Below are 26,277 nucleotides of genomic sequence, written 5' to 3' on the forward strand. Positions count from 1 at the left end.
GAAATTTATGCAACTTTTGATTGGTAAATCTCGAGTAACTTTTTCAATCGAGATTCACTATTAGTGCAATTTTCAATTACAATTAATAAATCTCGAACGAAATATAAAACACCCTGACAGCAGAAGCTTGGCTTGATAAGTGCTACTCGGACTCATCTAGATCAAGAAAAATGGCATAGCAGTGATTGGCTGACTTTAAATGTAGATGTACACAGACGGATTATATCAAACGTGCTAGTCGCCTAAAAAAGGTGGGGACATCGGAGAGCCTTAAAAAAATCTACAAAATCGGTTTGACAAATCATAAAGTACAGTTATAGGAGATAGCTGACATCTTAAAAATTTCAAGGAATATATCTGTTCCATTTTATATGAACATATGTCTATAGGACCCCTCTTTTTGAATTTTATTAAGTGTTGATCAAAAACACTAACGTGTCGATGATTCTGACAGCTATTTAGAGCTACTGAGATGAGATAAAGATAGAGATAAAGAACTTTTTGTTTCAGGGTGTAACAATGGACGAAACTTGAATGCACGGTATCACTCCAGAGTTGAATCGGTAATCAACTGAGTGCACAGCAGTCGGAGAACCTCGCTGAAAACGGCCAAAAATGCAATATACAGCTGGTGGTGGCCTTGGTATTTTGGAATACGAATGAAATTTTTTTTATCGATGACTTTGAAAAAGACCAGACCATGAATAGCGATCAGTACATGGACCAATTAGTGCCTTTGAAGAAGAAAAGTGCGAAACACAACCGGATATGGAAAAGAAAAAACTCCATTTTTATGAAGACAGCGCGCCGTGTTACAAATCGCATGCAACCATGGACAAATTGCACTATTAACACTTTGAATTGCGTCCACCGTATTCGCTAAATTGAATCCCCAGCGATTACTATGTATTAAATATTTATTAAATCTCCATAAAATTCTTCAAAGAAAGAGCTTTTGCATCGATGAAAAACTCAGAAAAAGCAGAAACAAGGGCATATTTTAAGGCCAAAGATGAATCATAGTACAAGGAGGTGCCAAAATGTTAGAGATGCGCTAGAATGATTATATTACGCTTGAAGGAGACTACTTTGATGAAAACAGTGAAATTTTCTTATAAAGTTGATATTTTATTAATTATCCTACGGGCTTATAACACATTAGCCAATGTGTTATATACATATTTACCCTAAAGTACGTAGTCAGCGATAGAGGGAGCGGTTTGAGGAGCTATACTTCTCTCAAAATGAATCGAAGAACTACGTCTATGTATGTATATATATATGTATATCATTCAAATGAATAAGAGTAGAGTTATAGTGATTTGTTCTATGAAGCATAATCAGCATGGTTCCAATTTTTTAAACAAATCTATATTCCTGAAGTGTTTCTTCGATTTTTGACTGTCGGGATCATCTATTACTATTTGTACTCTTAACAAAATGATGAACAAAATTGTGAACAAAATGTAGGAATTTTTACTTACCTTCTATTAAAATAAGAAATGGTTTGCTAATTTGTCCTATAGAACTTTTCTCTTCGATTCCTGGTACTGTCATTGCAGTTAATTTATTTCTTTAGAGTAAAATGAGTACCCTTCATATAACAGAAGGTTTTGCATAATGCAAACATACGAATATTACTGGTGTGACTTTCTGAACTAAGAGCTTTTAAAATATTCTCTCCCAAATTTTACTGTAGCCGCGGGTATTTATTATGGCTAGTATTTATTTATGGTGACATCTAAGGCAAACAGAAACGTTTAGAAGGCTATTTAAATTCATTTTTGATTGAAAAGCATTTATGTACTGAGAACCTTGAGTTTACTTAAAGCAATGAATTGACAAAACTTTTAAGTATAAACCAGTAAAAATATATACATAACCAAAATTTTTATAGATATCTTTATAGGTAATTCTAGGATATTGTATATTGTAAAAACTGAACTATAAAAGTTTTACGGAATTCCTATAAATTCAGGCGAACTATTTTGTATGTAATTATAGCAAAAATTGCCGTGTTGGTACACTGCTAAATGGCATAGAAAGAGGTGACTTGCTGGTAATTTATGTGAGCCTGGTATCCGCTGTGTAAACATTTGTGCGACAGCTGGATGGTTCGCTTTTCTGAATATTCTTGAAGTTTCTTTCAACAATCATTATAGTTGAAGACATGTTCTTGATAGGCAGGCAGTATGTTCGGATATATAAAACTTCAATCTATATTTTTAGAGCAAATATATCTTTTATAGTAAATGTCACATATTTCAAATGTAATAAATTAAATAATTTATTCATTAATTTATTTAAAAAATATTGCTCGTTAGATGAAAGCTCGATAATTTGTAAAATGTATTCATAATAATATTAACTATTAAGGTCGACATATAGTCGAATTATTAAATTAATAATAAGTCTGAGTGAAAGGACTATGAAGTATGTATATAGACCCGTGTGATAATTATTATGTTTACCAGATTTATACATATGTAAAAATAAAAGGGTTTTTAAAATTTACTAAGAGTTAAGTTAAATATTTCTTTCATATTTACAGGATTTAAATAAATATACTAGCAATCATTAATATTGAATGACACAACTATCAGTGTTAGCTGGTGTTGGAGTTACCACGGAACTATCAGAATTGACCAGCACAACAAGCAGTACTACAGAATGTTTTAAGTTTTATCAGAGCTGTAAATCATTTCTTAACCGAAACAATTCTGAGTCAATACTGCAATTTTTTGGTGTTACTGACCTGAAGCACGAATTGAACCATTATTCTTATAACTGCTGCACCCAAGACTAAGACTAGATAAGCCTAAAAATATATCGATCTATGTATGCCCGTACACTGACACAATGGTGTTTTTGGTGATTCTAGTTTTTATACGCTGGTAAACACGATCTGTAGGCGTTTGAACAGTGTAGACCTAATTTAGCTGCATATCGTTCTATAGTCCAGTGACGTATAAGAGCCGTTCGTATTTTAGATACTCCCAACATGTTTCTGTAAATGAAGGCAAAGGTTCTATATTTGAAGTATATGAACCAAGTCGGTTTTGATCTGGTTATAGTGGTCCAATTCCTGTTAGATTGCTGATAAGTGATAAAAAAAATGTTTTAATCTTAAGTTTTGTTACTAGATCAATGGTCAAGAATCTGGTATTAAAACCCAATTGTTTAAAAAAATTGTTTTTAAATATTGTAGTATTTTATAATCAGCTTATATATTCAGAACAATTTCATTTTATAATATATAAACATACAGTATTTAACGCACTTCTGCAATTAACTCTCAAATTGTGCAGCAATTAGTGGAATTTTCCATACGAAACTGTTAAAGTAAATTGAATTGAAATGCCACAACTGGTCCTTAATTAATATCGATCAATGGAATACTGCATTGAAATATTCCATTTCAAATCCTCATAAGCAAGCATTTATAAAAATACTTATAGTTTGTGATGCAACTCGCATTAATTAAATAAATTTAAAAATAAATTAAATTAAGTAAATTTCCAATAAAAATATATCTAAAGTTTTTGGACACATGAATTAAAGAATTGAAATTAATACATATTAGTAAACACTGTTTAATTTTAAATTATGCATTTGTTAAATTTTTTAAAAGTTTTGGACTAATAATTTCTCGCTAGACGCGATCAAAGACGACTCACGTCTGTAATGGCCAACTAAGTAAGTAAGTAATTTCAAATTTTTGGTTTCATTAATTGGGTTACTTTAAACCCAATTATGTAGACATCGGTAGCACTACTCCGGTAATTGTGAAGTGTACATATAGTATAACTTTAGGGACTATAAAAATACAACGAGTGGAATAGTTTTAGGTTAAGTTAGGTTAGAGTGGCGAAGTTGTGACAACATGGAGCTGTGATGTAGCTAAGTAGCTTGATGATTGCTGAGGTGATAATATGACAAACGTGTAGACGGCAATTTTAAATTCTTTCTTGAGAAAGAAGCAGTAGAATATAACTAATAAAATAGCAAATTTATTCCCTTGATTACTGAAATGGGGTCCCAGCCTTTAACTGAAAACGGTCGATTTTGCATTCTGAAGAGGAGGTTTTAATGGATTGAAGTATGTCACTGTCTTTCGATACTTCCCACCTACCGAAAAAAAATCACCTAGCTTAAATTTTAGTTTAAATACTAATAGAAAAAAATGGAAAAGTTGCATTACAGTAACGCGTATAAAAACTTTAAATCTTATTATAATATATATATAAATCTTATATATTTATTACCATTTTTTTAATTAATGTTGGCTTAGTGTGTTTAACACACGGGTCTACGGTTCAAAATTGACAGTTGTTCTGTTAAATGATGTACGCTGTCTTTATGCGTTAATACACAAGTCCTGACACTTGCAGTCCAAATATTATATATGAACAATAAAAACCGTAGATGTTTTCAAAAGAACGCTGATTTTAAATATTTGGGAGTATCCGGAATAGTTGTATGGCAAGCCCAAGAATTAATTGGGTTGGCTATTGGTGTGACCACTTGAATAAAAAATTAAAAAAGTGAATAATGATAGTAATAATGAATAATATACGATAAAAGTTGCATCGATTTGGGAACATATAGAAATAAATTTGAATTGAGATTCGAAGTATTTTTATTCCACATCAAATTTTAACTTATCTATTAAATATCAAATAAAAAAACGAAGTTATCAAGAACATAACACATTTGCAATGATTATCTAGTGTTAAAGTTATGATGCGATTATTGTAATATGTAGTAACTAGTAAAATAAGACAATGGGTCAATAAGCCTAGGTGAATCCTCAGGATCGTCCGTATAACTTAACCTAACTAGTAAAATGGTTTTGTAACCAAAATTATTGTAAGAAATAATACATGTTTCTTCATAAGTCATTTTTTTGAATACACAAGGCTATATAAATAAATATTTATTTTTTTTCCTTTATATTAATATATAATTAATGAACCCATTAAATTTATTTTCTATATTTCTATACCCGATAGTACCTTTACCTTATTAACTTAAAAAAAAAAATTAATAAATAACACCCCTATCCACAACAAATTATCGAAGACGTCATTATACAGACGTCGCGACAAAAAAACGACTGCAGTTAAGTGCAGTTGCTGGTTCATTTGAAGCAACTAGCAAACCACCAACAACTAGCAGCAAAAATATGAACGAACGAATAAAATACTGACTTCAACATTTTATTTACACTACACTACTATCTTGTTTGCACTAAAAAGCGAGTAAACTAGAGCAAGAAGAGCATCATCTAAACCGAGCAATTACCAGGCAACCAGCAGTTATCGCATGGTACAGCATAATTCTATTAAAATGTTTAAATAAACATAAAAAAAACCAAAAAATTTTTCTCTCCTTTTCGTTTACATATTTTTCATTTTTACTTCTTTGACTTCATATTCTCAATTTAATAAACATATGAGGGGCATGCGCACTGATAGCCATGCATACATAAACGAACATACATACACACTTCCAATTTATACCAAACTTACTCTCAACTGATTGCATATGAGTTTTAAGTAATTTTTGTTTTGCTTTTCATTTCTTCTTGTAGAAATACATTTCATACATTTTATATGTTTCCCTTTCAAATTCAATTCTCCACTGCGCACACACATGCACACACACCCATACACACCATTCACAATAATTTCTCTCATGTTCTGTTTTGATACTAACAATTCCCTTCCACAGCATCCAATGCTGTGAAATCTTCGTGGTAGTTTTTTGTTGTTCTTGTGCAGTTCTGCTTCTTGAAAAAGACTCTATTTATCCAATAATCACAAAAACATATGATTCGCCTGCACAGTGGCGTTACTAGCAAAAAATAAAAATTTAAATGTTATCCAAATCGTTATCTTTATATATATCATATAATATACATAAATATATCTTTGTCAAGCAAAATAAATAAAAAGAAATAAATAATATATGTACATATATCTGTTTATGTGCCCATGTATGTGCGTACAAATAATCTATTATTTCAAAAAAAAAAATATATATATATATTATTTATATTTTTTGAAAATAAACTTTGTTGAAAAATTTTAAAAAAGGCACGTACAATTACATATTACAATTGATTCAATAGAAATTACCTTAAAATAGAAAAAACATAATATGAAATTTTTTTTCAAAATTGTAATTACGTGCTTTATTAAAAAATATATACATATATATCTGAAATAGTTTATACATCGTAATAAATTCAAGTTATAATTGCGTTGTCAACAACTAATTAAATTTAAATTTCCGAGATAACAAAAATATCGAGATTAATCCTAATCCTATGATATATATATGTATGTAGGTCACACATTAAAATTTTAAGTATATATGGACATATCATTGTTATTTATACCTGACAGATGGCAATAAAATAAGTGGAATAACAGATATAGAAATAAGCATATCTGCGCATTAGTACCGGGCACTCCAGAAGCACATGGTATGCAGTTTCTCTCTCTTCTCTACAGTATCTGCAATTTGAGTTGGATTGAATTCCTAAGTTGGATTGAATTCCGGTAGGTGATTATTCAATCTACAGTGACTGGTCTATAATCCCGTTAATATGTATGTAGAACATAAACAAATTGAAAGATACATATATTCCTTCCGCTAACATACATAATCTATTACTTATTAGTTTATTTTATTATTAATATATTTTATTGCTAGCATACCCGCCACTGTTTCGTATTATTTAAAATAAGCAACAACAACAATGCATTGATTTAGCAAATTTATATACAATTTTTTCTCCAACCCAAATGAACTTCAGCACAATGCTTGCATTTTACATTGCACGAATGGCGAATGGGTGTACGTACGTATATGTGTGCTTACGTATGCCCTGGCAGCTCAATGTCATCTGAAATGAAAATGTTGTTCTCTGTAGTCTTTTGTTTTGCTTTTTTGTTTCCATGCTTTTGTACATTTCTCCACGACGTTGTTGCTTTTGCTGTTGCTACTGCTGTTGCTGTGATGACGAAGTAGCAATGAATTATTTCTGGAAACGATTAAAGACGAGAGGAGACCGTCGTCGTCGTCGTTTTCGTCGTATTTCTTTTGATTTTGGTTATAGCAAGAGTAAACGAACAACAGTACAGACAGTCAGTGTAAAGCGTGTCTGTTGATAGCAACGTATGGGAATAAGCGTGTATTGAGACCGAAAAACAAAAAAACATAACGGTCGTTAAATGTGCTGTGATGTTTATAAATAAAAAAAATATTTTGTATTGATAAAAATTCTATTAATTAATATTGTTCAATTATTAAATTATAAATAAATAAAAAGGAAAAAGCTTTCAATTTGTGTTGTGTCCTTTTGACGTTTTTCTTTTTTTAATTTTTTGTTAAATTTTTGCTGCACAAAAATAAAAAATAAAAAAACAAACGAAGGTTATTCCTGTTTATTGTGTTTGGCGTATATGCTGTGTTGTTGCTGCTGCTGCTTCTTCTTCTTCTACTGATTGCAGCATTGTTATTGTTCTCGCGCAAAAATACCTTGCGGAGAGAAGCTGTGCTTAAAATATTTGTGTTATTGTTTAAAAATAAATACAGAATTAATATAAAAAAAAAAGAATTTTATTTTTATTTATTTATTTTTTTTTTTTTTGAAATAAATTACGCGCCAAAACTCACAAAAACAACTGTTTTAATCAGTGCTTCAAATGGGAGTAACTTTCCACTTCAGTACATTTCTCCTTACGTCCCTACTTTTAGACGTATAAAGAATTCGACGACCTCGACGCTGCTTTTAGGTAAGTTTTAACGCAAAACGCATTTAACATTCATTTATTTATTTCTCCCGCGGGCAACAAACTTAAGGACCAACATAACAACAACAACAACAATAATTACAACAACAACAACACTAACACAAAATCAAATGTCTAGACAGTTTTTATCACATCACACATTCAAGCTCATCCGTGCTTAATGCCTCTGCCTATCTACAACACATAATCCCACATCATTAACTGCTTATGGGTTCTTTACTTGATGACTGGCTGTACTGATGTTGCCGCCATAATCTCTGACCTAAAACTCAAATGTCATTTATCATAGTTTTTATATATACATATAAATATATATGTATATATGATGTATGTATGTATGTGTGTGACGGTGTGTGTTTAGAAGTTATACAAAGAAAAAAAAAAAATTATCATCGGAGTGTTATAATAATAATGTCCTTATACTCCTCTGCCGCTGTATTCAATATCAGCATGAAAACCGATATCTCCGACAGATTATCGATATGACTATATATTATCTATATTTATTTATCATGTTTAAAATTATTTATAACTTTTGGATTTAAATGGTCTAAGCGGACTCCCCGACTGCTACGAGTGCTTACACTAACCAGAGTGGGATTAAGTTTTTGCCGTTTTTGTTGGTTGTTGGATGCAACATAATTTTCATCATACAAAATAAAATTCTGTGTTAAGTTTTGTGACTTTGGTATCAGGCGCTGAGGACTTTCAAGCAGTGGGTATCCTTTTTGTAGTGCCGCAGTTGCAATGCAGCCAGCCTTACACAGTAGTTAAGCAACACTGGTTGGCGGGTTGGTACTTTGCACGCGTACGCGTTTTTTATTTATTGCTTAAGTGTTTGTGACATGTTGCCAGACCTCATGGTTGTGTGTGACAACTATTTCTCAATCATACAATATACATACATACATATATACACCATTTTCATTCTGTGACGTATAATAAAGTATTCTTTTAAAAATTTATTTCGCTATTAATTTGAAGCAATCATTTCTGTTTGTTGCTCATCCAAATTGATAGTCTCCATAGCGTGAAGACCCCCCACATTGTTAAATTATTAAGAATATGTGTTTCAATTGTGGAAATGTTATGTGTCATAATAGTGGAGAGTCATACAATGTTGGGGATAGGTTTTTCACGCACTATCGATAATAGTTCAAAGAAAATTTTTGACTTTAATAATGGTAGAGAGCCTTTCAATGGTGGGGAAAGGTTCTTCGCTAAATATTGGTAATAGTGAGAAGAAAATCGGTGACTTTAATAATGGTGGAGAGTCATTAAATGTTGGGTTTAGGTTCTTTAGTCACTACCGGTGATAGTTCGGAGAAAATTCTTGATTGTAATAATATGAAAAGCCATTTAAAGTTGTGAATAAGTACTTTAATCAGTATCACCATCGGTGAGAGTTCAAAGAAAATTGTTTAATGTAATAATAATGGAAAGTCATTCAAAGTTGTGGATAGATATATTACTTACTATCGGGAATAGATTGAAAATAATTGTTAATTATAAAAACAGTTGAAATCCATTTATTGTTAGAAATAGGTACTTCAAACACTATCGGTGATAGTTTAAAGGAAATTGTTGTATTTAAAAATAGTGGAAAGCTCGTCAATATTGTGGATAGCTTATGTATTCAGTATCGGTGATAGTTCAAAAAAATTTGTATATTATGATAATTGTGAAAAGCGCTTAAAACCTGTGGATAGATTCTCTACTCATTGTCGATGGTGATAGGCCAAAGGGAATTGTTGATTATACCATAATAATTATTATTGTAATAGTTGATAATAATAGTTGATAATAGTTGAAGCCCATTTATTGTTGAATATAGATATTTCAATTACTATCGATGATAGTTCCCGGAGAATTGTTGATAATTATTTGAAAATATAAGTAATATTTTTTTTTGTCTTTACAAATATTACGGCAACATAAGACCAAAGATGCCTCTTCACTATTATTGATAAATCCATAAAATTTTTTCAAAATAGCGTAATCTCGCCAGATATTATATGTAAAAATTTCATGACAATCTGAGAAGTTACATTTGTTGCTCTAACTTTTGTACTTTTGAGAGTAATAGCAAAAATTTGAATTTCGTGAATTAATAAAGTATTGCTTTTTGACAAAAACTATACTGTTTTAATCTAGTAATAGCTTGAAAAGTATTAAGGTGACTTTGCTTTGTCTCAATAAACTATTTGTTAGTGGTCTGTTGAGTTTAAACAAGAGGGTAGTGTCACCAATAAGATTAAATGCTTTGAACAAACCAATTCGATGGTGACTCTAGCTTAAAATGGATTATATCTAAGATATATACATTCATTAAAATAAAATAGTACTACAAATATGGAAAAAAAATGAGTATGACTAGTTGGAAATCTATTCAATTCGTAGAGTAATACACACTGTAAGTTACGCTCACGCTATAGTTCTGACTGCTTTCTCCGAGAATGTTTCTGCGATTTTTTGTCACGAAATTTTGCATTGTGAGTCAGTAAAGATTAGTAATCCACGACGACTGTTGACAATTCCAAGTCGAGTTTTTCCCTGAGCAGTATAGCCAACGGAATATATCGAAAAGGGTATATAGATTCTCTTTTAGTTTGACACAACAAAACCATTGTATATGTCAGTCAATGATATATTAGTTCCAGTTTGCATGAACATTGTTAGGATCTGTTTTAGACTAGGGTTTCAACCGAAGACTATGTTGTTTCGGTTTAATTAAAAGAAATTATATTGATTCATTATTTTTTAGTGTTCCGATATAACTAGCAGTTTTTCCGGTTTTTGATTCAGTTCTGATTACATATTTATAATATATTTTGATATAAACAAATTATTGTTTTTGTCATGATTAAAATCAATTTACTTGTTCCTTAATAAGCTAAAAAATTTAATCCATCTTCTTCTTCTTCTTCTTCTTGAGTTAGTGCTATTACGCACTTTTACTCTATAATGACTGGGGGGTTAATCACTACCCCACACTAGGCTTTAACTAGGCTAAAAAATCATATCATTTATTTGTCTTTTAGTTGATGACGGACCTTAAATCAGCATATCTTCCTGAGAGTCCAGAAGTGGACTTGAGGATTGTTATGGCGGGGTTAAGTAGCGTATCAACTTTAGTGAATAATTTTAAAGCTCTGTCTCTGATATATTTTTTCACTGAGTCAATCCTAAGATCTCTATGTATATCCGTAGATCTAATGTACCATGGAATCTTAAACAGTTTTCTTAAGGCCAGGTTTTGAGCTATCTGTAATTGCTTTAAGGTGGTATTTGAGGCTTTGCTATATGTAACACATCCGTACAGAAGTGCAGGTCTAATTACTTGCGTATAAAGTAACTTTCTGTTTTTAAAGTTGAAGTGATAATTATTAAATAGCGGCTTTAATAAATGTAGAATCTTAGAGCAGCTATTCCGTTTGTATTTCAAATTTTTAAGCCAATTGAACCGTTTGTCAAAAGTGACCCCCAGATATTTTATGTTATCCTCCCACCGTATCTCCGTGTCGCAAACGCTCACTCTTGGAGGATGCTGTCTTCTTTTTCGAGTTATAAATATAGCCTTGGTTTTGTCATTATTAATTTTAATCTTCCATTTTTGGAAGTATTCCACCATAAGGTCTATATTTCCCTGTAACGTGTTGCTTACATTTAAGGCATCCCGATCCGAGTAGATCAAGCATGTGTCGTCTGCGTAAAGCGCCAATAAAATCTGATTATGAAATTTTAACTGTCATTTATTATAATTATAACAACTGAAAAAACATTTATTGGTTTATTGAGGTAATAAAAAAATAATTGAGTAGCGATTAAATTTTTCAAAATCATTTTGAATTTTCGATACGAGTATGACTTTCTTTATTATGTTCTGAGTTAGTTGGTCAACTCGTCGCTTTTTGCACGAATGTAAGTCTGTTAAAGCCTCTGTTTTGGTTTAAGACCGATCTGGATTTAATAAATTCCATAACGTCCGATTTACGGTATGTCGATTGTTGATGCTAGTTCACCTTGTACGATTAAATTAATTTAGGGAGCATTGTCTTCTAGACATTTTTAATGATTATTGTTTTGCCTGACGATGCAGAATCTTGTTGAAACGTTCGTTATCTGTCACTATAATGTTTGATTGCTCGCGGCTGGAGAGTATCTTTTAAATCTTTTTTGTAATTGCCATCCGCATCGACCCTGACGACATAAACAAACAAAAGTAATAAAGAGTTTCTGTATGTTCACCCTGTTAACCCATTAAGTAAATTCAATTAATCTATTTCTACCACTTTTAATCAATAGATCTATCCCCCTGTAAAACGCCACTGCTTTGAAAGTTTGTGCTTTTCAAATTAAATATGGCATTATCACACGATTATATTCGAATTTTATCACAGAATTTTATCCCTTTCTAAAAAGGGACAAAAAACCCTATGTTACTAAAAGAAAAAAGTTTTTTCAATGATTCTGAAATGTTGTGTAAAAACGGACATAACTTGTATCCAACACTTCACTCAGTCAGTCAGCTGAGTTATCAACAACTTGAAAATCTCGTTCAGGCAGGATTATAGCGTCCGTACTTTGAAATGTGGGTGAAATACCGTTAGCAGTGTTTGCTACACAACACAACTGGTGCGTTTGAAGAATAATATCACGAAGGAACGGCCCGATATGTTGAAGAAGAAGAATTTTGGTTATCCTACGGACTTATATTATTTTTTTTATTCAAATAAACTTGCAATTAATTCACTTTCTGTATTAATAGCTATTATTCGATTGTCTTATCTTTGCAACTGTTTGTGTCTAAAGAATTTAGTATGACTGTTAGACATTTTTGAATTGATTCGATTTCAAAATAGAATGTCTGACTCTTAAAAATAATTAAACTGACAAATTAAATTAAACTCACAAATTAACAAATTATGACTTTGTAAATATAACCACCTATAAATAACGAAATCAGTTCTTAAACCGAAATTTAGTTCACAGTATCAAAACATTGAATGTAACCATTTTAGAAAATTATATAGTTTACAGTCCTAGTATTAAGTAGGTGAAGTGGGACGAAAAAGCTATTTTGGATGTTGGATGTTTTAGCAAATATTTGGTAGAGAGATTTCAAAAAAAAAATTATTTACAAATAATTAAATACAATAAATAATTCTAAGACTACTGATGATGGGTATTTGGCAATACCTGAAACAGCTATATGGTCAGCCAAAAATTTAATTAAATAAAATAATATAAAAACAATTTTTTTAATTATGAAGTTTTTGACCAGTACGTTTTATTGTTTAAGTTAAAACTTTCATTAGGCTACTCTGGTCTTATTACTAGGATGCAAATAAAATTCAATTTATTCAATTTTTGTTTCTGTAGTTCATTACTTTTCGAAACCTTTCTACCAAATATGCTTGCTTGTCATAACATAACATAACTTATATTAGCAAATATTTGGTTCATTTTAATGAGTACCTATATCGTTGAGTCAGTTAACATATAAGGTGTCTATTAGCTTAACCCTGAATCGGAATGAGTCTATACAGTGACACAAGAAGTGTTCTATTCTCTTTTCCTTAAATACAATATATTGAAATTTCAACGTGGTAAGCTAAGAACCGATGTTATTTTATATACTTTTAACATTTTATATACCATACTTCTGTGAATGCTTAAAGTTTCTATATTTAGAGTATATAGACCATGCAGACCCTTGACCTAACTGCTGAAGAAATTTTTGGACAAATATTTGTTCATAATATCGGTTCCATAAGAACTTCCATTATTATTATTCCATTATTGTTCCATTATTTTATAAACTTCTAACATGCTTTTGTGAATGCATAGAGTTTCTATATTTAGAGTATATAGACCATGTAGATCCTTGACTTAACTACTGAAGAAATTTTTGAACAAATATTTGTTCATAATATCGGTTCCATAAGAACCGATATTATTTTATAAACTTCTAACATGCTTTTGTGAATGCATAGAGTTTCTATATTTAGAGTATGTAGACCATGTAAACTCTTGATCTGACTACTGAAGAAATATTAGATACATTTTTGTTTGCGTGTCAAAAAAACTGATCAAATAGATCTTGATCATCGATTAAATCAAAAAAAAAAAAGAAAATAAATTGATTAAATAGTGTTGAAGTCACATTAAAATGAATCTGTGAAAAGTAACCTGAAAAATGGAAAATATGTTGACATATTCAAGGAAAGTGCAGTAGCGATAATCGATAAATTTCACCGAATCTAATCTATTAGACTGTCCAACAGCTACCAACATCTTATTATTATACTCTTTCATTTTTGTAGAGCCACTGAAACCACTATTAAATTAAGTTGATAGATTAAATGTCATGTAGAGATGTATTAAGATTGTATGATTTAAAAGGACGTTAACTTTTACGTGAACCTTAATAACGAGTTGCTTGGTACAGGAAAACATTTATGCAATTATGCAATGGAGAAAAAGCCTCTCTTGTCTGTTTGTGGTGCATTCGAATATAGTCGACAAGAGTTACGATTAGCTGTCAAACCACTGCATTACGAGTTTTTGACAAAAATTGTGTTTGCCGCCCGTGTCTAGTCGGAGGTACGTGCATGTGCATGCGAGTGCATTTTTGGCTTTATCTATGCCCATATTTTTGCGGATACTGCCAACATCAAACTTCTTGTATTATGCATTTAAACGCGCGCAATTCACACATAATATTTTGATGTTTTTTTATTTTTGTTTTTGACTTTTTTTTTATTTCTATTTCTATAATTAAAGCTGTTTGTTTTATCCAATAATAAAACACAGGAACACAAGCCACACATAAGCTCGCTGCTGCTGTTGCTGTTGCTGCTGCTTCTGCTGTGTGTATGAAGTGAACTTGTCGTTGCCACACTTAAGCTCGCCTATTTAGAGTTTAGATAGAGTTTGAGTTTGAAACAAAAACTATTTGCTTAACAGTAATTTTTTTCTTCCTAAGCTTTTCGTATTTGCGTTTATCTTTGCTTTGGTTGTTGTTTTTACTGCTTTTATTTACGAATTGTGTAGTTGTTGTTGCTTTATATAAAAATCATTATTTTGTTTATGTTCATATATGGTAATGTTTTATAATAATGCGGTAGTACGTACGCTTATATGCGACAACAGCTTAAGCAACTAAGCACAACAAAAACAACAACGAAAAAAGAAAAATTAAAGAAAAAAAAACAACAAAACGATTATAACAAAATATATTAAAAATAAAACAACAACAGTGCTTGTACAATAATAACAGCAACAACAGCAATAAACGCAACAAAAACGAGACCATAAACGAGTGCATGTACTTTTTAATAGTAACGGGTTTTATCAGCTGCTGTATTATTTTGTTTTTTTGTTGTTGTTTTTGTTTTATTTAAAACATGAAAAAATTAAAAATTGCATTAGTCTTGGTCTTGGTATTAGACCCATGTGAATTAACTTTTATTTATTTATTATTCACATTCATTTGTTTTTCTTTTTTTTTTTTTTTTTCATTTTAATTTTAGGCTTTTAGGTTTATTGTTTTTTTTTTTTGTTTTTGTTTTTGTTTTGCTTAATGTACATATTTAGCTTAGTGGCTTATCTAAGAGCATACTGCTTGTACGGTTGGACGTGCGGCGGCTTTTATTTTTTTTTTTTTTTATTTTTGTATAAATTTTGGATTTGTTGGTATTGCTGGTTTTTGTACAAGAAATACACATTGTAATTTCTCTTATCACACAGCCTCTATTATACAATACAATTTGCATAATATACTTACTTATTATTTTTAAATTTCTTATTTTGTGCTTCATTACATCCATCTTAACAATGCAATTATGTCTACTTGACTAAAACAAAATCACACCACACCACACCGCACCACACCGCGGCACGTATTAAATGTAATCGTTCAAAGAAGACGCAAACGCATTTAAAAACAGTGGCGTGTTTTCATTAAGTAATTTGGTAATAAAAGCAAATCAAAAATCAAAGTAGACGCAAACGCAATTAAAAACAGTGGCGTTTTCATTAAGTAATTCGGAAATAATCGTACATAAAAAATCAAAACAGACACAAACGCAATTAATAGCAGTGGCGTGTTTTCATTAAGTAATTCGGAAATAATCGTACATCAAAAATCAAAGTAGATGCAAACGCAATTAAAAACAGTGGCGTTTTCATTAAGTAATTCGGAAATAATCAAAGTAGAAGCAAACACAATTAAAAACAGTGGCGTTTTCAGCAAGTAATTTGGTAATAATCCCATATCAAAAATCAAAGTGGACGGAAACGCAATTAAAAACAGTGGCGTTTTCATTGAAAAATTTGGAAATACTCGTATATCAAAAATTGCCTAAAATCAATTTGCTTACTCTCGTCATACATACACTAAAATAATAACTTTATTGCAAAAATACAAGAATATGGCAACTACCAGTGCCTAAAGTATATATGCTAGCTACCACAAAATAAAAAATTGTAGCTTTTCAAATACATATTACCTATAATGAAAGAAATCAGTTACCGAAATTACATTCATAGTATTGCAACATTGAATGGAACCACTTCAAATTTATGTGTTTGACAGAGCTGGTATTGAATAGGTGAAGTGGAACGAAAAAGATATTCTGATTCCACATTTTTCATAATTTTGGGTGGAAAGTTGGATGATTTAAAAAATATTTGGGTTATTTAAATGTTAGATATGTCATTGAATAATTTAAACTATGAGGAGTCCATAAGCTTAAGCGTAAGTTTGAATTAATCTGAACCATGACACAATAGATATTCTAGTGTCTTCTTCATAAGCGTTAGAAATGTTTTGTGCCTAGCCTATGTACGTATATAAAAAGAAAAAGTATTTGATTTTAGTCATTATTCTTGTAACGACACAGTATAGTTTTGCCTTGAAGACCATAATAAATGTTGCATTGAATCAAGGTCTTTAAAGTATCTATTTGACTCTTATTTAATGAAAATTTTTGTCCTTCTGAACAATATTTAAGGTTTCGAATCAGAAAATAAATTACAAGGACAAGAACTGATGAAAATGAAGGATACAATTTTTTAATATACTTAATATATCGAACGAAATTGGATATCAAAAAAATTTCAGCGTTTAGTAGTGTTAGGTGCTTTTCTGAAACTATTTTTGCTTATAGTAGTCATACAAATGCTTTTTATATGGTAGTAATCATAACTGTTTATATAGATCAAATAGTCATCCGAAATTTTTGGTACATTTTTTTTATAAGAATTGGTTTATCTACATGACTGAGCTATATAAACGTAATGACTGTCATGTACTGTTTTATTTCAAACCATTTGTTTAACTGTAATTATTTTAAACATTTTATAATTAATATACTTTTATTGTAAGAATTGTATTAATTATATTGTGCTTTTATTTTTTTTCGGCAGAAACATTCATATTCTGCCGAAAATTGATTGATTATTCATTGATTATTGTGTGATTTAGAAACATTCTTAAAAAATAATTACACCTCAAAGAACAGTTTTTGATATTAAATGGATCTGTGAATGTTTATTACATCTTTATGTTTTTATATCTTATGTGAACTGCATACATTTACGATCTATTTTTAAATCATAAGGAATTATAGGTAGAGATATATATTAATTTAAGGTAATCACTATATTTTTTTTGGTAAAATAGTCAATGTCTTTAATACGTCCAGAATGTTGGAAAAACACTTGAGACTAACTTCTGGCGAGTGCTGAATAATAGAGCAGAGCAGATGACCAATATTTTGTCTTCCTTTTCTGGTTCATAACTGTGAATTAGTAGTTGCGGGAAATGTTTGGACATTTGGTAAGAGTATTTACACTATCTATTCTGTTTATTAGACAATATATTGTTAGAACAGTAATTTTACTACACAGCAAGAAGTAACTAAGATCAACTGTATGGTTTAATTTGATTAGTGTTTGTTGGTATGTTTAGTTTGACATTTTATCGTTTTGTGGTTATTTGGTGCCACAAAACGAATTTTTACCGTATTCTGTTTGTATGGCCAGTTTAACTAAGGACAAAGCGATGTCTAACGATTCTACACTTTCCAGGATGAATATATTAATATTTCTTTTATTCTGATATGTTAAACTTACATCCATTCTGACATAGCATTTCCTAAGGGGAATTTGATGATCGGTTAGTTGTTATTAAAACTGTAAATAGCACTGTAGAATATCTTATTATGATGAACTTGTGTTTAAATGGATAGTAGAAATTTCATTTGCAGAACACTTAAATATTCCACTACTAGAAATAGTAGTTTTTATTTGTGTTTTTTGGGGGAATATATTCCAGTTCGTCTAGTTTTTTAATGGGAAGATATCTATGAAAATCTCAACGGGTTATCAGAGTCGCATTTCTCAGCTTGGATTTGTAGGAACATTAGTAGATTGCGATTAAGTACGGAATGTAATGTACCGTAGCTAATATTAAGTGATAAGTCCTTATTAAAACATAAGTACGTCTTATTAAAAATTTTTTGTTTCTTTATTGTTGACTAAAGATACTGATATCTAAATCGCCGCTATCAATAATAGGGTTATTCCCAAATACTTGGTGCCAAATCCTTTATAAGTTTAAGAGACCTGATATGTTTAGAGTTTGATTAAATTAAGTAAAAAAAGTTCACGTGAAAGACGTAATAAGCAACTAATTGCGATTATGTATTTATGACAACAAACATTATAAAATATAATAAAGTAATATAATTTAATAAATAATAAGCATTAAAAAATATAATGTTTGAAGTAAGAAAGAATTATTTACAATATAATACAACTATCTTTTACACTTAAAATATAAATATATTATTTATTTATTTATTAAATATATTTATTTATTTTAGGTAAATACCATATAACATTTATGTAGTGAATTGGTGTTTATATGAATGTTTATTTTTTACAGCGAAATAATATAAAAGGAATATATGAGATTGTTTAAAATAATTTCCCTCAATAATGGGTACTCAAAATAGAGTTAATGTGAATAATTTCCGCATATTCTATACTACATTTATTAAAATCATAACATTTTATTGGAATACGCTTTAATTGAAATGAAAATATTGTAGAATATCTAAAACAGCTACATATGTTATATAGTGAGTCGTAAATTGCTTATAAGTAATGATTATTGTTAGTTTTTTTAGTGTAAAAATTATTAAAACTAAGAAATTTTGGCCAAAAATTAGTAAGAAACGATCAGGGGAACTAATCAACTTATCCCGAGCAAATTTATCTAAGATAGTGAGAATTATTACGGGACACTGCCCATTGGGTGGACATGCTGTGAGACTCAATATCAGGAGCTTCTTATACTGTAGACATTGCATAGAGGATGACGAAGAGGAATCACCAATACACCTTCTGTTACAGTGTCCTGGTTTCGCAAGACATAGACTTTCCTACTTAGTGTCGCAATTTTTCAATTCACTAAGAGATCTAAATTCTATTTCTGTAGTTCGTGTCAATTGCTTTGTGACCAGTACTGAATGGTTATAGTGACAGGTATCAAATTCTAAATGGTATCACAATGGACCGCATGCTCTAAGTGCGTCTTTGGACGGTCCCAGTAACCTAACTTAACATATAGTAAAAGTTTAATGTATGTAATAATTAATATGTTATACATAAAGTTGTAACTTTTGCAAATATTGTTATTGTAAAATATTTATAAAAAAAAAATATTGGATTTACTTAAAAATTGGTCTTATCTAGTAAATTTCGGTACAGTTTAAATATGTTGTAATATTTCCCAAGTAATGTCCACGGTGCTCTGGTGTTTCATTAGTTGTGTTTCTTGTTTTAAAATTCTCCCACTTTCTCGTTATTGCATATTTAAATTTATTTTTTACTATTTTTTTAAATAAAGATTTCATTTTTTTATTTAAAAAAATTGTTTAATTTTTCCTCTATTTTATCATGTTTATCATGTATATTGGTTAGTAAACGATCCATATAGTAAAATGACAAACCTAAAGCTTTGGATTTGATATATGTCACTAAAATAGTTTAACCAAATTAGGACCACGTCATCGATAACACTTTATTTATACATTTCTTTTATAAATATTAATGATAAGGTTTAACTTAAAGTAAAAAAAAAACGTTATTACTTCATTTTTTACTTAATTATTAAATGTTGTTTCTTTTTTTTTTGAATTATAAAAAAACATTTTTGCCATTTTTCGCCACACCAGCCCCACCTTTCGGGTCCAAATATAGCCTATCATTAATATACCATTAAAATTTCATTAAAATTGGTTGGATAGTGAATAGTTTCCGTGTACATTCACAACAAATAAATATGTGTCTACTATATATGTAATATATATATGCATTATATATTATATTAAATATTATATATATAATATATATACTTTATATAATATATATAATATATTATATATATTGTAGATTATAACTATATCCTATTTGACATGAAAAGTAACGTTTTTGGTGTAGATTACCAACGATTATTTTAGGATGTCGATTGAGTATCTGTTTGTCAGCACATAGATACGAAGACGGGAATCGAATTATTTTTCTTAATTTTAATTTTATTAAATATAATTTTTATTCTATGAAATTGATTCATTGTTTATTTTAAATTTTATTTAATGTGTCTATTTTAATTTATGACATCTTAAAACAGCTTTCAAATTTTTTTTTTACTTATTTTATTGTTGTGTTGTTTGTTTCCTTTTGTTTTGACTACTGTTGACTTTATTTGAATTTCAAAGCTACATCGCGAAATGCTTTTTATTCTTTTGCTTCGTTTTTTAATTTTAGAAAAATAAACAATATTTGTTTCAAGCTGACGTTTGCAAAAATCAAAAAAAAAAAAAAAAAAAAAAAACATAAATCCAAACAAATGCCCTCACTGAACATAAATAAAAATCACAAAAATTCGCACTTATGTACAGCACACACACACATGCACACATACCCATTAATATTAAAAACAACACAAATGTATATAATCGCATTTCGTATTTTATGTAGCGTTTTGGTCTTGCTACAATTTGATGATTTCCTGTGCCATTGTCGATATTTTTCAGTTAGAAAGAAACTTGTTGCACATGTGAGAGATTCGAAAGTTGCTGCAACTTCTTGTAAACATGTTTCGTTTGCGCTTGCCCTGTTGTTGGTTGTTGTTGTTTATTTGATGTTTAGTTGCTGTTTATTTGATGTTGGCTTGAATCATGTTCTGCGGTGAAGCATATTTTATATCTTGCAATTTCCTATTATTTGTTATTGTTTTTTTGTTTCTTTTTTATTTTTTTTGTTTTTCTTAATGGTATTTTTAAAATTTTATTACTAAGAAGGGTTACACGTAGTCAATAACATTGCACCTTAATGTCTCAAGCTGCTCTAATAACTTTGCTTAATCTATTTCGTGATCTACAGCAGTTGATGACTTAAAGTTAATTTCATTTTCAAGCTAACCTTAATTTGTAAATAACATATTTATACTCAACAGGTAATGTCTTATAATCGAGAAAAAATAAATAAGAATGTCTTAAAAACCTCTACATTATTGCTTTTATGTAGTCAAAGTTTTAGTTATATTATCTTTTGCTCAGAATTTTGAAAATCGCTATTTTTACTAGTTTTTTTTATAAACATTTGCAAAAAACAAAAAAAAAAAAAATTATAATAATAGCAATAAAATAATAATAACACATAGGTCACTTCTGTTATTACTACAGTAGTAGTTTATTTTAATGTAAGATTCCTGCGCAGGCACTGCCTTAAATTAAAAAAATCGTTAAATAGAAAAAACTTCTTAAATCAAAAAACTATTTAAATTGAAAAACTTCTTGCATCGAAAAACTATTAATAATTGAAAAACTTCCTTAATCGAAAAGCTCGTTAAATCGAAAAACTCGTTACATCAAAAACATCCCTTTAATTGACAAGCTCGTTTAATCGCAAAACTCGTTAAATAGAAAAACTTGTTAAATTACATAAATACGTTAGGGAAATATGTCTTTTAGTACTTTAATCAAGTTTTTTTTTTAATTGTAATTATAATTTAACGTCAATTATGACGATAGTGACTATTTTATTTAAAAGAAACTATTGTATTTGATAGAGGGGTTTTAAAAAATGAACTACAACAACAAAAAATATTTTTATATTATTTTAAATAACTACATTTTTGTCTGACCATACAACTGTTTGATGTATTGCCAAATATCCAACATTATTAGTTTTGAAATTTTTTCTTATATTTAATTATTTGTAAATAATAGACTCCAAGTACCAAGGGTTGAACTCATGCCTTGCCAAATTAGAGGTCCAGTGTTCATTAACCAATTAATCCAAAGTCTATAGTTCACTTTAATTCACCTGTTGTGTTACATAAAAACATAATAATAAACCAGCTGTAGAATAATTGAATTAATTAATTGTATTTGTATTTTTGATTGTTCTATTTTTTTTTTTGTAGAGGCATTATTTTTTTTTAAAAAGTATTTTTTGTTATAATATTGTTGTATGCTGTTTTGTAATATTTTTGATCTATATATTACTCAAATTATTAATAAGTACTACTTACTTATTTATTGTTAAAATTTTAGGGCTGTCCAAAGTAAGGCCCACGGGCCTCATACGGCCCGCGACATGATTCTAATATATCACAATTACGCCAATTTTTCTTTGTTATATTTTGGTAACTACATTATTTTATTTTTATGGAACCCCAAATAAATGTATTAAAATGTTTTAAATAGTTTATTACACTTCACATTAATTTACTTAACAGCCTAATTAAATATAAAAAAGGTGTTTATAATTACTTAACTCTTCGTAGAAGATATACTCGGCTAGAGAATATAAGGGTCAAAAAACTAACCTGTAATGCTCTGACACCATTACTACAAGAAAAGTTGACCGTGAAAAACAAAACAACCCTAAATAAAATTAAATTCTAAAACTATAAAGCTCTAAATAAAAAAGTAACATTAAACTTTGCTTTATAAACAAGTAAGTAGACCTAAACTGCTCCATGGCTGGTTGTGTTTCTTATGCTGCTCCATCTAACATTAGAAATTTTCAAATTCATCAAAATATTGTGTTGAGACGTTTTGCAAAAAGCTCCATGGTATACGAGTATCAGAAATAAAGATCTACACAAAGATTAGAGAGTCGAGAGCATGTAAAAGTACAACAAACACAGAGTGTTGAAATTGTTTGATTCTGTGGAAACTCTCACGCTAATTCCGAATTGCACTCTCTTATAACACATGCAATATATATTCTTAAGATATAGATTTGTTAGGCTTCAAATTATGATTTTGTAAAATTACCAGAATAACTTATTATCGTTATATTATATTAGCAGCATTCATACGATCTCTGACTATTCTATATAATAAACTATATATTCCTCAAAGCATGTATGTTAGTCAGTGATATAATTTTGTCGCTTGTTAAAATGAAAATATATAAATATAACTATATATATATAGTTTTCATTATATAGAATGACTAATATATATTAATTGAAATATTATTTGCGAAGTATTTATAAGGCATATAGTTTAATTCCCATTCCCATTAATTCCCATAGTGGACAGAGAAGTTTATCAGATATAGGAACTTTATGTGGTTGTTTTGTTAAAAACGTATTCATGGTTTACAAGAGTGGGTAAATACATTAAAATTGCTTTGTTATATTTTTGTACAAAAAAAGACTTATATTTTTATTTAAAGCACATGTATAATATTTGTGATATCTCGGTATAATAAAAGATATAATAACCACCAGGCCTTTCTTTATTTCAATTTCATTTTATTTATATTAGTTTTATACAATTTCGTTCCTTACACCAAAGAATTAGCTTTCAGTGTAGAATCCTTTATATTTTTGATAAGTATGATGAAACAAATCGATCTTTATATGCCAGCAAGTAAGTCTATTTATAAGCATGTTGACTATATTTGCTTGGGAAATAACAGAGCTAATTTAATGAAACTAGATAAAGGGACTTTTTATAAGGTCAATTATAGCATTTAGAGCATATATGATATAACTAACTACTACCAGCTATTATTGATTAATTAAATTGTATTAAAATGACTATTAAGAGGAAGACATGAATTTATTAATAGTCGTCTGGAATGCTGCAAACGAGACAGAGTCGACAGTAATGTAACAACTGACACATTTGCACATATAGAGGGCGCCTTTAATTTCCTTTATTGGAACAAAGCTTTCATTTGTGTGCATACTTCTCAAACAGCATATGTACTTAGATATATCGAATATAAATTGATGTTAAAGACCCGTGGCAATTAGAATGACTCATTCGAATTAACAAGAAAAATACTGTCAAGCCTGTTGGTCTATGTAGAAGTAAATTCATATTAATCACCGAATTACTTCCTAGTATTTTGAAATTTTTACAAACGGTTCCAATACCTCCATCTTTTTTATATACCTTCAATACCTCCATTTTTATTAAAACTAACTAAGTCTGAAGTTTTGATCCAAAACATGTTATTAGATTTATCAGTAGTCTTAATTTGTCTATGCTAATTTAACAGAAGAGGCAATAGAACTAGTAGGTCTTGGCTTATTTTTTTACTACTTACCATAATAACAATAATATGAATGAGACTTGTTGTCTGCTGGGTTAGTAATACTTACAACATACAGATATACCTGTTAAATTTTATATTTTTTTATTTAAAAATAAAATAAAAAAGTACTTTAAGTGTCTACGATTGCACAAGACTTCAAAGTTCCTTTTGCTAAACTTACTTTATTATGTTTTTATTAAAGTTAATTACATTTAAATCATGAGTATCACGAGTTCATTTAACTAAAAAATATTTTCTTAAACAGGATTTAAGTAATAACTTTTTTAATTGGCGTAAATAAAGTAAAAAAACTTGTATCTTTCTTGCCACATAAAAAGGGCATATGGTGTTAAATAGACTCGTTTATAATTTGTGTAAAATTTCTCAACAAATCTCGCATTAAAATTTCATATTGCATGTAATTTTATAAGTCGTTTATTAACAGTAAAAAATATTAATTTTTTTCTTGAATTATAAAAATAATTAGTAATTTTTACAAATGTATGGATTTTTTTTTTGCAATAATATATATAGTAAATGCGCAAATGACTCTATCAGCAAGTTTATTTTAGTACAAAGTATGAAACATTACTTAAGTATTTCAGTGTATTCTTTATTCCAGACGTCCAGTTAAAGATTTTTGAGTTCTTGTCCATAGTTTCTTGAATTGAAAAATTCTCCAACTTCTATGTTACACTCTCTTCGAGAATTATCCGCACATAATTTATAAAAATTGCGTTTCAGACTATATCTATTGTTTTCATATGCTTAGTGCTTTTAGCTTTTTTATTTCAAGTCCTAAGCTCTTTTACGAGCTTAACGTCTCTAACAGATCATCCCATGATTAAACATATCTTTGTTTTACATATTGCCGTACATAACTAGATTGACCAATCTCGTTTTGTTGATCAACCATATGCAAGGTTTATGAGATACTACGCCTACTGATGGGAAATTAACAACCATCAGTCGATATCTAGGTCTAGAAATCAAGCAGCCAAAATTGAAAATCAATATAACTAATCGACTAAGTAGGAATCAATTCGATTCTCTCATAAATTTATCAATAGGCAATAGTTTCGAAGAAATGAAAGTTTGTGTTGGAATTATGAAATGTGTAACTACGAAACTCACCTCCAAACTAAAAGAACCTTTAGTAAATCTCTAAATGATCGATTAGTAAAGAAATTAATTGGGATAATCTAAAAGCGATAGATAAACAATATATTGAGTCTTTTAATTTGTGAGTGTTATTGTTAATATTAGTTATTAATATTATTTATTTTTACCGGTTGTTGTTGATTCTGAAATATACGCGATACTTTAACATGCTTTTTATTTTCCAGTACAATTGAACTTGATTTAAAAAAAGTGCTTCTATAAAGCACAATTATGCTGATTACCTATTAAGAAACTATATAAGGGATAAAGTAACAAGTATAGGCTGTGAAGATATTCTTATTTTAATATATATATACGGTTGTAAGACGAGGAATATAATAATACCATTGTAGACTACAAAATACTACTTGATTTATCTAGCTATCGAATAATGAGTAATTTAGTAAAGTTGTAGTATTGTTAATTCCGATTCAACTGGTACTTGATCTTAGTGCAACTAATTTACGTTCAATAATTATTTAATCTTTTGAAGTGATTTATTTATAAATAATATTATTATTATATCACAGTTTAAGTGTTTCGTTCTCTCAGCCGAACAGTTTGCATGGTAAATTACTTTAGTACATACAAGTGCAATTGTTAGATATTCCTTAATATATATTGTTATAAAGTATAATATACCAAACTGTTGTTA

At 29.2% G+C, this 26,277-nt stretch overlaps 1 long non-coding RNA gene across 1 annotated transcript in view; it reads left to right on the forward strand.

Moving 5' to 3' along the window:
• Positions 1-7,116: 7,116 nt before the first annotated feature.
• The window catches only part of LOC119689877, a 28,659-nt gene continuing 9,498 nt past the window's right edge, over positions 7,117-26,277 (forward strand). Inside the window, exon 1 of the long non-coding RNA XR_005253505.1 lies at positions 7,117-7,805. This is a non-coding gene — a long non-coding RNA (uncharacterized LOC119689877). The remainder of the gene's footprint in view (positions 7,806-26,277) is intronic.

This window comes from Teleopsis dalmanni, chromosome X (genome assembly GCF_002237135.1).
Source record: "Teleopsis dalmanni isolate 2A chromosome X, ASM223713v2, whole genome shotgun sequence".
Taxonomy (NCBI): Eukaryota; Metazoa; Arthropoda; class Insecta; order Diptera; family Diopsidae; genus Teleopsis; species Teleopsis dalmanni.